Source organism: Etheostoma spectabile, unplaced genomic scaffold (assembly GCF_008692095.1).
Source record: "Etheostoma spectabile isolate EspeVRDwgs_2016 unplaced genomic scaffold, UIUC_Espe_1.0 scaffold00005428, whole genome shotgun sequence".
NCBI classification, from domain to species: domain Eukaryota; kingdom Metazoa; phylum Chordata; class Actinopteri; order Perciformes; family Percidae; genus Etheostoma; species Etheostoma spectabile.
Genome location: NW_022603261.1, coordinates 1 through 13,094, shown reverse-complemented (window position 1 = coordinate 13,094; position 13,094 = coordinate 1).

The window sequence follows — 13,094 nt, the reverse complement described above, 5'->3', positions numbered from 1 at the left end:
GGTTGGTAACAATTGAGTGATGGACATTGATTCGAATAAATTCTACCGAGTCACCCTAAATTGGACTGCAACTGATCAACTACCCCCCCCCCCCTCCCCGCAACCCTTCAACCGAGCAGGAAAACAACCAGCAGCTGGGCATTCTATCTCGTCCTGTGCTCTGGTTATCTCTTCAAGGTCACGCCGATGAACTAAGCTTTTATCAACATAGTCAGTCTGACGCCCACACATTCGCACACACAACTCATTATCTCACACACACACCATACACTCCCCCCCCATCCCGCACCCTTATCCGTCTGTCTGCCCTCAATTTCGTGTTTCTCGCTCCCTCTCAATTCCACCTCAAAAAATTCCTTCATGTGTCCACAAGAACTGTGTGTTATGTTGTGATGTTGTATTACCATGTTGCTGTCTGCATTGTTTCTTTTCGAGATAAGCGTGTGGTGGCGCTGTTCCATAGCTGCCGCCCGGAGGCTTGCTCCAACCTAAGTCAAATTCCTCGTATGTATACTTGTATGTCATACCTGGCGAATAAAGCTGATTCTGATCAATCTGATGTACAGTAGCGGTTTGTATCCCTCAATTACTCGACCAACCAGGATAACAACCAATAGTGCTACACTAATTGATAATATATTTACCAACGTCACTGTCTATAAAGTTGAAAGTGGACTAATAACAAATGATGTCAGTGATCATCTGCCAGTTTTTGAAAACATACATAGCTACACCAAGACCAGGAAGGACGACAACATGACAGATGAACTGATTTAGATTTTGCATTTTCAGAAGAACACCTTGTTTTCTTTTAGCTGAGAAAAAGGCTTGCACTCATAAAAGGTAAACAAATTGCACTTTATTGCCCTTATTAAACATTTATGCAATTTTAGCAGTACAATACAAACATAAGAAACTACAAAACAACAATAACTTGGTAATGATGAGAGGACTGTTTGGACAAATTTACATTATAAGGGTGACAAAAATGTATTCCTAAAATGAAAATTACACTGACATCCTGTCAGCCCAAAAAATGTGTATGTTTCTAGAGATGAGAAGAAGTTTTTACAAAATAAAACCAAAATAAAAAAGTTTCAAACATGTCTTTAAACGTCTTAATGTTTCTCCTCTGGGCCTCCTCCTTCCCACGGTGGGTACATTGTGGTTAGGGTTGGGTACCGAAACCCGGTGCTAGTACGGCACCGGTGCCTTAACACCCGGTCGGACCGAATAGTAACGGGGATTTTGGGGCCTCATTTCGGTGCTACTGAAATAACAGGGCTGCCTTTTTCCATCTAGTGGTTGTTTTTGTCATTTAGCAGCAATTTACTGGATTATTATTACATTTTTTTACATTTAATTTGGACCATATAGAAATAAACAAGCCATTCTTAAATGTTGCTTACTGTCTTTTTGTGCTCCCTTTTTTTTTTTTTAAACATATACATTTAAAAGATATATTTTTAAAATTATGGGTTCAGGCACCGATTCTGGTGCCTAAATGGTAAAGGGTTCTGAAGAAAGGCAGAAAACAGGCCAGCTGATCCACAATAACATACATGCTGCTCAGAAGATAAAGTTACTGCTGGTCAGCCTTCAATGTGGAGAGAAGATCAGAATATAACAACACAGCTATCAGGGCATGAGGAGGAGGAAACAGCTTGGCTCTGAAACAGGTTCACAACGAGGCAGTGTGAATGCGCTGGTGAGTTTTAAGGTTACTACTCTGAGAAAAGGTTTCCCCACATTGTTCACACCAGTACGGCTTCTCTCCAGTGTGAGTGCGCCGGTGAGTATTAAGGCTACCAGTATGAGAAAAGGTTTCCCCACATTGATCACAGCTGTAAGGCTTCTCTCCAGTGTGAATGCGTTGATGTCTTGTCAGGGTACTCTGTAGTGTGAAAGCTGCCCCACATTGATCACAGCTGTACGGCTTCTCTCCAGTGTGAACTCTCTGATGAATCTTTAAATATCCTGATGTTGTGAAGGATTTGTCACAGTGCTGACAGCGGTGACGTCTGACTCCTCTTCCTCTCCGTTTCTATCAACAGAGAAAAACCAAGAGAGTGAGTTAGTGAGGTGCCATGCTGTAGAGCTCTATCTTAAACTAGAAACAACATTTAGAGCATGTCTATGGAACATTGTTTGACTGACGCAATACTTTTCTTAACCCTTGTGTTGTCTTCCCGTTAAAATTGAAAATTAACACTTTTGTTGAGGCTTTGTAGGAATGTTTTTAATTTCTTTTCAGTTTTTGTCACTTTTTTGACATTTAACAATACATTACACCAACTTATTAACTTTTACTTTTTTACAGTTATTTTTGGAATTTATGGTCAATAAACCTCATGTATAGGAAATTATACATAATGTTTGAGTGAGAAAAGCATAAATTAGGAATTATTTAGAATAAACTTAAAGGAATGGATGTTGATGATAATCACAGACTGGAATATTTCAACTTTTACTCAAAACTATTTAAAAAACACTTCAACGTTTTCTCCAAATGCTATTTAATTGAATAATACACCCCAAAATTAATGAAAGTAGAGATTTGTACTTGGCAAAGAGCGTTGTGTGGAATCAATCATGTTATTTTGGGTAATTAAAAAGAACACTGATGTAGGACAACGGGTCATTTTGACCCGAGGACGACATGAGGGTTAATTATCTGCCAACATCACTATTATGGAGTTGCATTATGGGAATCCATGCATCCATTGTTGGTTAGTTTGTGATAAATAAACTACTTTTGATCAATTTATGTGTGGCCTCCATTTTGTTGCCAGCCTTTAGCCAGCCGGTAACAAATGGGGGATCATCCGGGATTTTAGTGCTGGGAAAGTTGTAAATGTAACATTTTCCCACAGATTTTTAGCTTTCGCTGGTATCTGTAGGGGTTACTGTGTTGTCTTCATGTTGCTGGAACAGCTCTACTCCAGTAAAGTAAATTGGAACCATTGTTCATGATAGGCATTAGCAATGAGGGGCACCAGTTGACCTTTGACCTTTTGTTTTAGGTTGTTGTTTTTGCTAAATCAAACTTGTATAGCCAGCAGTATTGTGTAAGTAAGTCATATGGTAGTGTAATGTGGTATTGTCCACACAAGCTACATTTCCTCAAGCATTTCTGCTCTGGAATAAAACTGCTGAGCATCACTGACGCCTCAACAAACTGACAAACCCAGGCGCATATGTCGTGGTCATGGATGTTTAAAAAATAGCTTTGATGTACAGTACATTTTGTACACACACTGAAAATACTCAGCAAAATGGCTCGTTCCAGACATTGCTCTGAGGAACAGAGGACTTTGATTAAAAAGTTGATATGAGAGGGGAAAACATATAAAGAAGTGCAGAAGATTATAAGCTGCTCTGCCAAATCATTTCAAATGTCCTCCGACCCCCCCAGCACTGAAATCAAGCCCCAGTCCACTGTGAAGACAGTAAAGCATGCTGGTTATGGGATGTTTCTCATACTGTGGTGTTGGGCCTGTTTATCACATACCAGGGATCATGGATCAGTTCCAATACATCAGAATACTTGAAGAGGTCACGTTGCCTTATGCTGAAGAGGAGATGCCTTTGAAACGGGTCTTTCAACAAGACAAGGACCCAAACACACCAGGAAGGACCAAAGTCTTGGTTCCAGATGAACCAGATGGATGTTATGGAGGGGCCAGCCCAATCCCTGGACCTCAATCCCAGAGAACACTTGTAGGGCGACATCATAAATGCTGTTTCTGAGGCAAAACCCAGTAATGCAGAGGAATTATGGGATGTAGTTTAATGGTCCTGGGCTGGAATACCTGTTCACAGGTGACTCCATGCAACACAGATATGAAGCAGTTCTCAGAAATAATGGTTATGCAACTAAATATCAGTGCAGGGATTCAAACCCTGACACATTTTTAAGTTTATACAGTAAACATTTGAGTTTGTAAAGAAAACTGCAAATACTGCTAATATTCCCTTTTCTTCATTTCCTGTAAAGGTGGAACACAGAGTTGATCCATGTTGGTCATGTTCTGATTTGGAAATGAATGGGCAGTGTTCCCAATGCATTGGTATTATGGAATTAAAAGCTATTCTAAGGATTTGGAGCATTATTCACTTCTTAAAAAACTGTGATTATTCAGAACACAACTGTATGTAAAGGTTTTGCATACAAAGATGTAATGATTGGTGGAAATGGGGGTGGCCTAATACAACCCTCCCCCCCCAACATTACATGCATGTCCATTGATCCGCGTTTGTGTATCAACAGACAGAGTGGGTGAGATAGTAGGGGCCATGGTGGAGCAAACTAAGTAAAACCAGAAGCATTGTTCACAGCATGTCTGTGTCCAAGTTCCACAGCTGCATTACCATGGTTACGCTGTATGTGTGTGTGTGTGTGCGTTTAAAAAAAGTTTGGATTGATATATCTGCGTGGCCTTTTTGTTGGCGGCCTTGAGCCAGGCGGTAACAACCGGGGGACGGTCTGGGATTGGTAGTGCTGGAAACTTTTCTTTGTGGGAGTGTTTGATTCCCAGTTGAACTTGATCTAGTATCTGTAGGGGTCATCAGCCTCTCAGACTCAGGGGATTGGTTGGCACTCTTTGTTTCTTAATTAGATCAAAAATAAAAATGTGATAAAAAAAATGTGTTTCATGAGAACCATAATCCAGAAAAACAAAGTGTGAATATTTTGTTGAATCTGTTAAGTTAAATTGGTAGAAATGTACATTACGATAAACGTGACTCCACATTATATGAAAGGCACCGAGAAGATTATTCACACTGATTTTCCCGGCCTTTATTTATCCGTGTTGCCCCCCCGGCCATTATCAGAGGGCCGCAGTTTAATTGACTACCGTTTGTCTTTGGAAAGACATTTGTGAAACCCTCTGTGTGCATTCATTAATATTGATTAGATTTCTGGGACTGTTCAGTCTGGAGTACCCTCTTTCCTTCACTCACCTCCTTCTCCCTGACACCTTTCCTCTTGCCCTCCTTCTTCTTCTTCTTCTTCTTCTCCTCCTCCGTCTCCTTGTGTTTCTGGCTGTACTCGGTGATAAGGTCCAGGTCCAGGTTTTCTTGTGGCTCCCATGTGTTATCCTCACTGGAAAGGTGAGTGCAGACAGAAGAACATCTCCTCACACTTTGTTTTTAGACAATCCATTCTCACGCTAATTATCATTCCTATTATTCCTTTTTTCTATTGCCATCTTAGGTTATTTAAGGTTATTTGTGGGTCTGCACTTTAGTGTCAAAATACCAAACCTTCAACTTTTTTGCAATACGTAAATATATTATATATCTCAGGACCAAGGACACCAAGCATTAATATTCTAGACTCATACTTACTCTGAGAACCCCTTCCATTTCAGCAGAAACTCTACTCTTCCCTTCACCACTCTGCGGTCCAAAACCTTCTCCACCACATACTCCTCTTCTTCCTCTTCCACCTCCTCCTCCTTCTTGCCCTTCTTTCCTGCTCTGGTCGCCAGCTTGCCATCTGCTGAAGGTGCCTTTAGTAGAAGGAGGGGGGGGGGGGGAACATGCAGAGATAATGACACAAGGGTTAGAAGAACTAATGGGAGGTGTGAGTGAATTCTAGTTGACCATGTTTTACTAGATTAAAATCTTCTGTTTGAATGGAGAACATGGAATGTAAGGCCCAAAAGTCATTAACTGGAGCTACAAGCTACATGCACAGTAGCCTGGACCAACCACACTTCATTTAGCAGAACATCTCCAGATGTTCCTGTGTGAAAATGGAAAGTTCAGAAAGACATTTTGATGGTGCAACAAGGCAGGCCTGGTCGCTTCTTTAAGGGAATCACTGTAAAGATTCACAAAGAATATGTTTACCATTAGCGAGGGCTGTGCGATCACAAATATAGTATAATTGAGAAAAAAAGGTTCTGTATTGAAGGACACTCTTATTTTGTCTTGTGTTCTGAATGACACACGCATGTGCACATCTGCCCTTCCCGAAGCCATAAAACCTCTCAGCAGTCAGGGAGGCATCCAGTGGAATTTAAAAACTCAGCACGAGTAAAGATGTTAGAAGGAGGGCAGCCACAGCAGCGTTTGGTCTGCAAAAAGTGCAAATCCAACTCCGTTGTCAGGGAAAAGTTAACGTTAGCTAACTCTGCGGTCCCTCTGCCTGAGTCGCACAACAACGTGCTGTAGAGCCCAGGAGCCCTGGCGTTTATCTAACATGTGTCTGTGTAAATAATATTTAAAAAAGACAAAAATGGTTTGACTAAAACTTGGCTAAGATACCCAAGTTCTCTTTGGACTAAAACGATAAATGGACTGTTCTCTATAGCACTTTTCTAGTGTCAACAACTACTCAAAGTTCTTCTACATAATACAGGAACCATTCACACACATAACAACACTGTGGCCGAGGCTGCTGTACAAGTACACCCCGTACTCGGGTTCAGTGTTTTCGACTTTGACATAGGACTGCAGGGATTGAACCACCAACCTTCCAATTGGCAGGCGACCGCTCTACCACTGAGCCACAGCCACCATCTTTTAGTGTTGATATGTTGATGGCGGCCCGCCACGGTATAGGGCAGACGCACAACAGGGTTTCTGCTATGTACACAACCGCCGCTCCTTCAGCTGTTCATGAAAAGTCATGAAGTCGTAATTAAGCGACTCTGCAGAGCCGTCTGCTCTACTGGACTCAAGACAACTGTCATCCGCTCTCTTTCGCCAAAGCAACTGGAATTGCCTAGCCTTACTATTTTGCATGTATGTATGTAATATGCATGTGCATATTGTAATGTTTGATCATTAATATATAAATCCTAAAGACATTTGTGAAGCCATCTGTGTGCATTCATAAATGTTGAGATTATCTGGAGTACTCTCTTTCACTCACCTCCTCCTCCTCCCTGACACCTTTCCTCTTGCCATCCTTCTTCTTCTCCTCCTCCGTCTCCTTGTGTTTCGGCATGTACTCGGCGATAAGGTCCAGGTCCAGGTTGTCTTGTGGCTCCCATGTGTTATCCTCACTGGAAAGGTGAGTGAAGACAGAAGAACATCTCCTCACACTTTGTTTTTAGAAAATTCATTCTCAATCTAATTATCATTCCTATTATTCCTTTTTTCTATTGCCATCTTGTAAGGTTATTTGTTGGTCTGCAACGTAGTGTCAAAATACCAAACCTTCAACTTTGAGGGCATGATACCATGCCAGAGGTGGGTAGTAACGAGTGCCATTTACTCCGTTACATTTACTTGAGTAAGTTTTTGAAAAATTGTACTTCTAGGAGTAGTTTTAAATCACTATACTTTTACTTGAGTAGATTAGTGAAAAATAAACTGTACTCTTACTACCGCTACATTAGGCTACGATGAGCTCGTTACTCGTTACTACGCGTCATTGTTTTTACCCCCGCGTACGTCTCATTTTAATGTTTTATTTTGACAGAGAGAGTCTCCCGCTGAAGGCTCTACCACGTGACTGTGCTTAACCAATCACACTTGTTGTGCAGTCACGTGACCATACTCGTTTTCAGCAGCAAGACAGGTTAGCTTTACAGTCGTAGCAAGCAAAGACGTCACAATCAAACGTCGCCAAGGCAACGCAGACCGGGAGGAAACCCCCCCCCCCCCCCCCCCCCCCCCCCCCCCCCCGCCTCATAGTGAAAGCATGGTTACCTTTTAGGAAAAGTGAGAAACAGCAGCTACATTATGCGGTGTCTTCTGTGTCGACCAAAACAAACGGACATGTGAGCGTTCAACAACTCAACATCTAACCTGAGGAGACGTAGCGGTGGTTGTAGTTTTTGCTGTGGAGAGGTGAATGTTTGTCTTTTAGGTTACATACAGTATGTTTTGCACATGCAGTATCCATCCAAATTTGATGTGACAAGTCTCTCAAGTAAGCTATTTTGTAATTAATAAATTCATTTAAATTCATTTTATTGATTGGATGAACTATAATTTGTCTAAAGATGATTATTTTTATATCTTTGTCTGTCTGATTGATGCTTGTGTTAAGAAATTAATCAGACGTTACTCACAGTTACTCACTACTTGAGTAGTTTTTTCATCAAGTACTTTTTTACTCTTAATCAAGTAATTATTTGGATGACTACTTTTACTTTTACTTGAGTCATATTATTCTGAAGTAACAGTACTTTTACTTGAGTACAATTTTTGGCAACTCTACCCACCTCTGTACCATGCTGACACTTATTTGCAATATGTAAATATTATATATCTCAGGACCAAGAACACCAAGCATTAATATTGTAGACTAATACTTACTCTGAGAACCCCTTCCATTTCAGCAGAAACTCTACTCTTCCCTTCACCACTCTACGGTCCAAAATCTTCTCCACCACATACTCCTCTTCCTCCTTCACTGCTGCTGCAGGCTGCTCCTCCTCCTCCTCCTCCTCCTCTTCCTCCTTCACTGCTGCAAGCTTCTCCTCTTCCTCCACCTTTCCTGCTCCGGTCGCCAGCTTGACGTCTGCCCCAAGGGGGTTCAAATTGAGTAACCGGGTAACAATTGATTGTTCTTGATTGGGTTCACTACTTAACTCTCATAGGAGAAACCCTGGAAAGCAGAATCACGGAGTCAGTGAGTGAGAGAACAAACCGCCATCCTCGTCTCCAATCTCTGTCTATTTATCACAAATTCTCCCAAAACACAAAAGCATAAACAGTCCTCAACAACAACATTCCCCTCGTTAAAACATGTTTCACTTCAATTTAAGAACCGTAACACCATTTTCTTTACTCCCCATTTTTCAGTGGTAAAATCTTCCTCACTCAAATTCCCAGAATAGTCTCGACCTTACCAAAATAAATATCACCCTTACTGTACCGTTTCAATAATAATATATCTCTCTTCTTTCTACCTCCAAAACTCCTCCATTATACTAATGTCATCATGGAAATCATAAACCCTCTTTGGCTGTAAATAAATATTCAAACAACTTCAGAGTCAAAATATGAACCATCATACACCTGGGACAATAGTTCAACTTATAATACATTCCTTTACTAATACTCTGTAGAACTTTTAGGAGGAACTCCCCTTTAAGAGTTAAACAACATTTTAACATTAACAATCCTGTCAGGATACGTTAAAAACCCACAAAATAACTAATTACCAGGAATTACCAGGGAATGGAAGCCACCACCACCCAGAATCACACACACAAACCTATGTTAACTAGCATGTTAGTAAGCAGTAATTAGCCTGTGCCTATACTAATGTTAACTAGCATGTTAGTTAGCAGTAATTAGCCTGTGTCTATGTTTATGTTAACTGGCATGTTAGTTAGCAGTAATTAGCCTGTGCCTATGTTAATGTTAGCTAGCATGTTAGTCAGCATAATTAGCCTGTGTCTATGTTAATGTTAACTAGCATGTTAGTTAGCAGTATATTACCCTGTGTCTATGTTAATGTTAACTAGCCTGTTAGTTAGCAGTAATTAGCCTGTGTCTATGTTAATGTTAACTAGAATGTTAATTAGCCTGTGTCTAATGTTAATGTTAATGTTAACTAGAATGTTAATTAGCCTGTGTCTATGTTAATGTTAACTAGCATGTTAGTTAGCACTAATTAGCCTGTACCTATGTTATCTCCTAACATATACCTACCTCTCCGTCTCTGCTGATTGGGAATGATTGAGATTTCTCTTGCACAGCTACCAGAAGACTTACAGCTTTCAGACAGGTTGCTCACGTCACATCTACGTCTTCAAGCTCAGTTGGAGGCTGCGCAGTAACGCTCAGCATCACCGGAAAGAGCTTCAAATAGACTTCACTGGTCTCCGTCCACTGTCCAACGGGACCTGTTGGTCCATTTCTTTAACTGTCAATGATCCCACACACCTGTTAGCTAGCCGCGAGCTCTATTGTTTACGAAACCCGTTTCCGGTTACAAACGCGGCTCTTTAGCTCGCCTTTACACATCATAAACTCCATACCCGATACCCGCACATTGGTTCCGCTTTCTTTGTTTCCCTTCCACGTTAATATTGCCTACCATGAAATTTGAAATTCATACTAAACGCTACGCTGGTTATTATGTTATCCCTTAAGGGTGTATCACACATTCAAGCTGAAATAAATGTGGAGATATGCTGCTCTATACACGCTAAAAGTAGTGATTATTTATATGAGTCTGGTGGAGATAAGCTGCTCTATACATGCTAAAGTAGTGATTATTTACATGGAGTCTGGTGGAGATATGCTGCTCTATACACGCTAAAAGTAGTGATTATTTACATGGAGTCTGGTGGGTTTGGTGATGGTGATTATGATGCTGTTTCATGTTAAACTAAAAGGATTTACTCTTTAACTAAAGGTCTATCTCTGTAGGGATCCATCCCATAATGTTGTCAGACTCTTAGAATAATAATCTGAGTCTGTCAGAGACAACAACAGAAACCTTTAGTGGACGGAAACTTTACCTTTTAATTAGGAGTGTAAACACAGACACAACAGGAAGAATACATAATCAAATAATCAGCATGTGGCCTTGTTTTATTGAACTCATTTTGCATTAAGTTGTTCCACATTCCCCGACATTTAAAACAAGTTGATTATTGACGTTATTGTACAGTCAGATGAATAAATCAGCCAACCCAACACCCTACGGACTGAGCTACTGCCCCCCCCCCCCCCCCTAGTAGTTATACCTTTGACTTTCTGGTTTTAATTATGACTTTGTGAGGCAAAATAACATGAAAGAGAGACAACTGATGAATGAAATCATGATATGATCAAATGAACAAATGATGAAACATATAGATTTTATTAAAAGCATTTAGAAACATTAGACTATATGATGATTGTTTATAGAAACATTTGTTTACCACATTTTAAATATATTACAATATGATTTATATAAATGACATAACAGTGACCAATACCAGTTGATTATTTTTTAGATGTGACATATCAGGAAGTGTTTTTAGTCAAACAGTTCAAATGTTGATAATCAGAGATGAATCAGAGGAATGTTTTTGTGTTTGAGTCTCAGATCTGCTTCACAGTGCAGAGTGTGTGTGATGGTGAACAACTGAACTTTGATTTCAGCAGCTGATCTTCAGTCAGTGTTTCTGTCCACAGGAGAGACTCTCAGTCCTGCAGAGGACACAGAGACACTGAGGAACCAGACCAGACCATAAACCCAGGATAGAGAGGCTGAGTGAATGTGGTGTTGAAGGTGTGGAGGTGGATCAGTGAGTCAGAGGAGACTGTGTAGAAGTCATGAGCCCGCAGGAACGTCCACATACACTGCTACTCTGTTTAGAGACAGAGCAGGAAGTGAGGACTTACTCTGTTATTGTGCAGAAAGAGTAACCATGTTCATCAGAGCAGATCAACTCCAGGAATGATCATTACATCCAAACACACAGTCTCTCTACTGCCTCCTTTCCTGCTGATTCCTCTGTAACTCACTGATATCTCACCTCTCCTTCCTCCTCTCGACCTCCCAGTAACAGCGACCATTCAGACCATCTCGACACAGCAGCTGAGACCACCAGTCAAATCTGTCTGATGATCAGGATATGACTGATCCTCCATCACTTTTGTCACCTTCCTGTTGTTGTCAGACAGTTTGAGGTTCCTCTGTGTACTGAGTTTCATCAGATGATGGAGTTCTACTACCTGTCCACTAGATGGAGCTAACTGACCATCTAATGAGCTGAAGATCAGCAACTTGTACAGCAGCAGTATCTCTCCAAGGGGCCTCCCCGTGTCACATATTAACTTTGATATACTTTAGTACATTTAGCTGTATATTTACTACCTTAATATATATTTTTAACCCTACTTGTTTTTTGCTGACATTTACCTTTACATGCACCGCTCCCTCCCTCTTGGTGTGAGGAGAATATCCTCTAAATTAAACATAAAAGCATCTTTCTCCTAACTGCAGAGCTCACAAATCAACACAGCAAAACGCAGCGGTGTTAGAATTAATTAATATCTTCTCACATTTGTCAACGGGTCTCTGGAGCACAGGCTGCGTCCCCTTTGTGCCTCATGTTGCAGTGGATTGTGGGATACGCTTCATGCTGGAAGCTGCACTTTATATTCTAGCTGAAAGAAATAACGGGATGCATGGGATTACCCATAGACGTACAGATATTGATTATATTATTAAATTATTGGTCTATGGGATTACCCCCCTTTCTGGTCTACATTTCCCCTGACTCTGCTGAATTACTTTATATGCCGGTGGGGACAAATGTGCCCCCCCCCCCCTTTAAAGTGATTAATGAAGCTTCACCAGTAGACCATATATTATAATCCTCCAATAAAAGTTTTTAACTCTGCTGGCCACTCCATTGCACGCGGTAACGTAAGAGGAGCTGATGTTCAACACCAACGCTTCACCCAGAATCACCAAACTGGCGACAGCGGCCAGAGAGCAGCGGGGGGGTGCGTATTAGAGGGTTGGCGGCGCTCCTATCCCATCCTGAGCTTTGGTGCTGCCGGGTAGACCGTGACTCCAGACCAACCAAAGGTTATGGGTCCGCTGTCTTTCCTTGTTGTTGTTTTTTCTTCCTGTTTGTCCTGTCTGTGTTTCATAATCGGCCCCCAGAGGCGCTCCTATCCGGTTCCCAGAGATTTAGTTTCCACTCACCCCCTCCTCCGTCTGACTACACAGCTGAGCATAATTCATCACCCATTCCATCTGTACTTAACCCTGGCCGGTCAGTTAGCTCCCATCTAGTGGACAGAATAGTAGAACTCCATCATCTCATGGGGGACTGCTCTCACACTGACTGGGTCCAAGAGTGTATGGCTGCCAGCCTGGAGCATCCCATGTCATGCCACCCGCCTGGTGCCATCCCCGACTTCTACTTTACAAAATAAAGCTCGCATCTGAATAAAATAGCTTGCGTTGACTATCATGCTATGAATAAATACTTACAAAATATTTCTGTCTAAAAAATAAATGCAATTACAGGCAACTAAAAAAATTCCTTCTGCCATCCCCCCTGGTTGCTCCCCGAGATCTAAATTTCAAAATAAAAGCTTGCATCTGAAAAAAACTTTAAACAATAGGCTCTATCTCTTACTTTTCAATGTAAAAGCTCACATCAACTATC